Here is a 6,224-nt window from a genome sequence, read left to right as displayed (position 1 = left end):
ACTAAAGCCCACAGTTTACGTTAGGGTTCACTGTTTGTGTTGTATATTCTATGCGTTTAGGCAAATGTAAAATGCCACGTACCCACCATTACTGTATTATGTAGAATACTTTCACTGCCCTAAAAAGCCTCTGTGCTCCACCCATTCATCCTTCTCCCCAACAAACCCTGGCAAGCACTGATCTTTTTACTGTCTTCATAGTTCTGTCTTTTCCGGAATATCATAGAGTTGGAATTATACGGTGTGTAGGCTTTTCAGATTGGCTTCTTTCACGAAGTAACATGCAGTGAAGTTTCCTTCATGTCTTTTTGTGGCTTGATAGCTCTTTTCTCTTTAGCACTGAATAATATTCCATTGTCTGGATGTATCACAGTTTATTTATCCATTCACCTACTGAAGGACATTTCGGTGCTTCCAAGTTTTGACAATTATGAGTAAAGCTGTTATAAATACCTGTGTGCAGGTTTTTGTGTGGGCATGAATTTCCGACTCATTGGGGTTAATACCAAGGAGTGAGACTGATAGATCACATGATAACAGTATTTTAGAGTCGTCGAGCAGGTTATCACCCTGCTAATTTCTGTCCCAGAGGGGAGCTCCATCATACACACCGGCTAGCGAGCCGTCCCTGCGGCCCTCAGCTCCTCTTTCCTCCCTGAGTTTGCCAGGAGCATGAAAGAAGGCCCGGGGTCGCCCCAAACCCCTTCTGCTCCTGCCCTTTGCAAGTGCCACTACCACCATGGGCTTCACCATCTCCTCCCTCTTCTCCTATCTCTTCAGCAAGAAGCAGATGTGCATTTTGATGGCTGGATTGGTTGCTGCTGGCAAGACGACCATTCTGTATAAACTGAAGTTAGGAGAGGTAGTCACCAACATTCCTATCATTGGTTTTAATGTGGAAAGAGTAGAATATAAGAACATTTGTTTCACAGTATGTGATGTTGGTGGTCAAGATAAAATTAGGCCTCTCTGGAGGCATTACTTCCAAAGTACCCAGGGTCTTATTTTTGTGGTCGATAGCAATGATCGTGAAAGAATTCAGGAAGGAGCAGAAGAGCTGCAGAAAATGCTTCAGGAAGATGAGCTGCGAGATGCCATGTTTCTGCTTTCTGCAAGCAAACAGGATTTGCCGAATGCTATGGCCATTAGTGAAATGATAGATAAATTAGGTCCTCAGTCTTTTTGTAACAGAACGTGGTATGTTCAAGCCACTTGTGCTACACAAGGAACTGGTCTGTATGAGGGACTTGACTGGGTGTCAAATGAGCTTTCAAAACGTTAAATGAAACTCGGTATCTAACCAAGGACATGTTTGATGGAATCGGTCTAGGCTTGTTACAACGAAATTAGTTTGCATCTTGGTTATTAAACAGTATCTGGGACTGGTTTGGGCAGAATAGTACAGCGTTTTAACTTATTTTGTTGCCAATTATTGTTTACCAAGTATAATGTTGCCATTTAGCAATATGCTTGGTTTTAAAGAGATTCTCTTGGGGAAAAAAAAGTGTCCTCTTTTAATTTTACTTTCCTTAAGCCTAAATGCCTGGATGTAGCTAATGTGACACCTTTAAATAAATTCATTTTGAATGTTTTTTTGAGCCCACAACAAATAATGTTTTAAAGTTATCCCCTTGCTACTTTACTGATACCTTTATCATTCCTGGGACAGTCTGCTGATTTAAAAAATGTAGCATTCCATTTGTCTTTATTTTTCTCCCTTGCCAAAAAGACTTTTTTTTTTTTTTTTTTGCGGTACGCAGGCCTCTCACTGCTGTGGCCTCTCCCGTTGCGGAGCACAGGCTCCGGACGCGCAGGCCCAGTGGCTATGGCTCACGGGCCCAGTCGCCCCGAGGCATGTGGGATCTTCCCGGACCGGGGCACGAACCCGTGTCCCCCGCATCAGCAGGCAGACTCCCAACCACTGTGCCACCAGGGAAGCCCTAAAAGACTTTTTTTAAAAAAGCGTTTTGAATACTGCTTGTACCAGCCAGGGAAATGCTCCAAAACACTATTCAGTTCTCTTGCACTGAGGAGCTTATATTTCCCCCCATTATTGATTCCTGGCTTCTATCAGCCAAGCTTACCTTGGTGTGGTTTGGATTTGATAGCTAATTAGTTCTATGCTAGTTGTGAAGAGTTCATATTGAGATGATTTTTAATACTCAGCAGATGGTCTTCCTTTACATTGTACCTTTTTTATGTTGCGTGTTGCTTTTGGTATCAGCCTGACTCTTGGCCCAGTACATGATAGTTCTGCTGATGTTTTACCGTTTATTGGGGAACACGTCTTCATTAAGAGTTTTTGGACAACTCATCAAACTCAATGAATGAGTTTTATTCATAACCCATCTGGAATTATTCCTAATAAAATGATAAAACATGTAAAAAAAAAAAGAATATTTTAGTTTTGTAAGAAACGGCCAAACTGTCTTCTAAAGTGGCTGCACCATTTTGCATTCCCACCAGCAATGAATTAGACTTTCTGTTGCTCCACATCCTTCCAGAATTTGGTACCGTCTTCTTGGAGAATTGATCTCTTTATCATTATGTAATGCCCTTTTTATCCCCCAAAACTTTCCTTTCTCTGAAGTCTGATCTGTCTGAGATTAATATGGCTATTCTTGCTTTCTTTTGATTATTGTTAGCGTGGTATATTTTCCTCCATCCATTTACTTTAAATCTATATGTGTCTTTAGGGACTTCTCTGGTGGCACAGAGGTCAAGAATCCACCTGCCAATGCAGGGGACACGGGTTCGAGCCCTGGTCCGGGAAGATCCCACATGTCATGGGGCAACTAAGCCTGTGCGCCACAGCTACTGATCCTGCACTCTAGAGTCCATGAGCCACAACTACTGAAGCCCATGTGCCTAGAGCTCACGCTCCACAAGAAGAGAAGCCCCTGCAATGAGAAGCCCGTGCACCACAAAGAAGAGTAGCTCCCGCTCGCTGCAACTAGAGAAAGCCCGCACGCAGCAACCAAAGACCCAACACAGCCAAAAATAAATAAATAAAATAAATTTATAAAAAACAAAATCTATATGTGTCTTTATATTTAAACTGGGTTTCTTATAGACAACATCTAGTTGGGTCTTGTTTTTTGATGCACTCTGACAATCTGTCTTTTAATTGATGCATTTAGACCACTGACGTTCAAAGTGATCATTGATACAGTTGGATTACTATCTACCATATTTGTTACTATTTTCTATTTATTGTCCTTGTTTATTGTTCCTATTTTTGTCTTCCACTCTTTTTCTGCCTCTTGTAGTTTTACTTGAGCATTTCATATGATTCCATTTTCTCTCCTTTCTTAGCATATTAGTTATACTTGTTTTTTAAGACTTTTTGTTTTTGGTGGTACCTCTAGAGTTTGTAATACACATTTACAAGTCCATTTTCAATAACATTTTACTGCTTCGCAGGTAGTATGAGGACCTTATAATAATGAAAGGGTCCTAATTTCTCCCTCCCATCCCTTGTATCATTGCCATCATTCATTTCATTTATGTATAAACATACATAAGCATATATATAGATATATATTCAAACACATTGTTGCTATTATTTTGAACAAATTATTATTTTTAGATCAATTCAGAACAAGAAAAATAAGTTTTTATTTTATCTTCACTTACTTCTCCTTCAGTGCTCTCCCTTTCTTTAAGTAAATCCATATTTCTGAACTATATTGTTTACCTATTCTCTAAAAAAACTTCTTTTAACGTTTCTTGCAAGGCAGGTCTATTGGCAACAAATCCCCTTAATTTTAGTTTCTCTGAAAAAGTCTTTATTTCTCCTTCATTTCTGAAGGATAATTTTGCAGGACACAGAGTTCTAGAATGGAGATTTTTTTCTCTCAACACTTTAAATATTTTATTCCACTTAAGAATTAATATTGTGAAAGCAACTATACTCCAATAAAAATTAATTTAAAAAGTCAACACTAAAAAAAAAAAGAATTAGTATTGTTAAAATGGCCATACTACCCAAAGCAATCTACAGATTCAATGTGATCCCTATCAAATTACCAGTGACATTTTTTACAGAACTAGAACAAAATAATCCTAAAATTTATACAAACCCATAAAAGACCCGGAATTGCCAAAGCAACCCTGAGGAAAAAGAACAAAGCAGGAAGCAACACCCTTCCAGACTTCAGACAATACTACAAAGCTACAGTAATCAAAATAGCATGGTATTGGCACAAAAACAGACATACGGATAAATGGAACAGAAAAGAGAGCCCAGAAATAAACCCACAGACCTATGGACAATTAATCTTTAACAAAGGAGGCAATGGGGAGAAGACAGTCTCTCCAGTAAGTGGTGTAGGGAAAGTTGGACAGCCACATGTAAACTAATGACATTAGAACACAACCTCTCACCATACACAAAAATAAACTCAAAATGGCTTAAAGACTTAAATATAAGACAAGACACCATAAAACTCCTAGAAGAGAACATAGGCAAAACATTCTCTGACATAAATCGCACAAATGTTTTCTTAAGTCAGTCTCCCAAGGCAATAGAAATAAAGCCCAAAATAAACAGATGGGACCTAATCAAGCTTACAAGCTATGGCACAGCAAAGGAAACCATACACAAAATGAAAAGACAACCTACGGACTGGGAGAAAATATTTGCAAATGATGTGACTGATAAGGGCTTAAGTTCAAAAATATACAAACAGCTCATACAATTCAATAGCAAAAAAAAAAACAGTAAAAATATGGGCAGAAGATCTGAATAGACATTTCTCCAAAGAAGACACAGATGACCAATAGGCACGTGAAAATATGCTCATCATCGCTAATTATTAGAGAGATGCAAATGAAAACTACAATGAGGTATCACCTCACACCAGTCAGAATGGCCATCATTAAAAAGTCTACAAATAATAAATGCTGGAGAAGGTGTGGAGAGAAGGGAACCCTCTTACACTATTGGCGGGAATGTAAACTGTTGCAGCCACTATGAAAAACAGTATGGCAGTTCCTCAAAAAACTAAAAATAGAGTTGTCATATGATCCAGCAATTCCACTCCTGGGCATACATCCAGAGAAAACTGTAATTTAAAAAGATACATGCACCCCTATGTTCATTGCAGCACTATTTACAATAGCCAAGACATGGAAAGAACCTAAATGTCCATCGACAGATGAATGGATAAGATAGATGTGGTATATATATACAATAGTATATTACTCGGCCATAAGAAAGAATGGAATAATGCTATTTGCAGCAACATGGATGGACCAAGAGATTATCATACTAAGCGAAGTAAGTCAGAAATAGAAAGATAAACACCATATGATATCACTTATATGTGGAATCTAAAATATGACACAAGTGAACATATCTACAAAACAGAAACAGACTCACAGACATAGAGAACAGACTTGTGGTTGCCAAGGGGGAGGAGGGGTGGGGGAGGGAAGGATTGGGAGTCTGGGGTTAGCAGATGCAAACTATTATGTATAGGATGGATAAACAGCAAGGTCCTACGGTATAGCACAGGGAACTATATTCAATGTCCTGTGATAAACCATAATGGAAAAGAACATGAAAAAGAAAAATATATATATAACTGATTCACTTTGTTGTACAGCAGAAATTAACACAACATTGTAAATCAATTATACTTCAATAAAATAAAAAATGTTTTACTGCACTCTCTTAGTGCTTGCATAAGAGGTTTCTGAGGAGAAGTCTGATGTAATTCTTATCTTTGCTCCTCTGTATGTAAGATGTTTTCCCCTCTCTGGCTTCTTTGAGGGAATTTCTTTGTCTTTGACTTTCTTTAGTTTGAAAATGATATACCTAGGTTTGGTTTTTATTCCCCAGCATTTATCTTGCTTACTGTCCTCTAAGCTTATTGGATCTGTGGTTTACAGACATTACTTTGGAGAAATTCTCAGTCATTATTGTTTCAAACATTTCTTCTCTTCCTTTGTCTCTTTCTTCTCTTTCTGGTATCCCCAACTACATGTATGTCACACCTTTACAGTTGTCCCATGGTCCTTGGATATTCTGTTCTGGCTTTTCCCCCAGTCTTTGTTCTCTTTGCTTTTCAGTTTTGGAGCATTCTATTGATATATCTTCCAGCTCAGAGATTCTTTCCTCAGCTGTGTCCAGTCTAATAACGAGCCCATCAAAGACATTCTTCATTTCCATTACAGTGTTTTTGATCTCTAGCTCGATTCTTTTTTAGGATATCCATCTC

The 6,224-nt window shown here is 38.4% G+C and overlaps 1 pseudogene; it reads left to right on the top strand.

Moving 5' to 3' along the window:
* The first annotated feature begins 739 nt into the window (after positions 1–739).
* LOC115862942 (ADP-ribosylation factor 4 pseudogene) lies at positions 740–1,331 on the top strand (annotated as a pseudogene).
* The last annotated feature ends 4,893 nt before the right edge of the window (positions 1,332–6,224 follow it).

The sequence above is a fragment of the Globicephala melas genome, chromosome 2 (genome assembly GCF_963455315.2).
Source record: "Globicephala melas chromosome 2, mGloMel1.2, whole genome shotgun sequence".
NCBI lineage: Eukaryota > Metazoa > Chordata > Mammalia > Artiodactyla > Delphinidae > Globicephala > Globicephala melas.
This window is presented reverse-complemented; position numbering and strand designations above follow the sequence as displayed.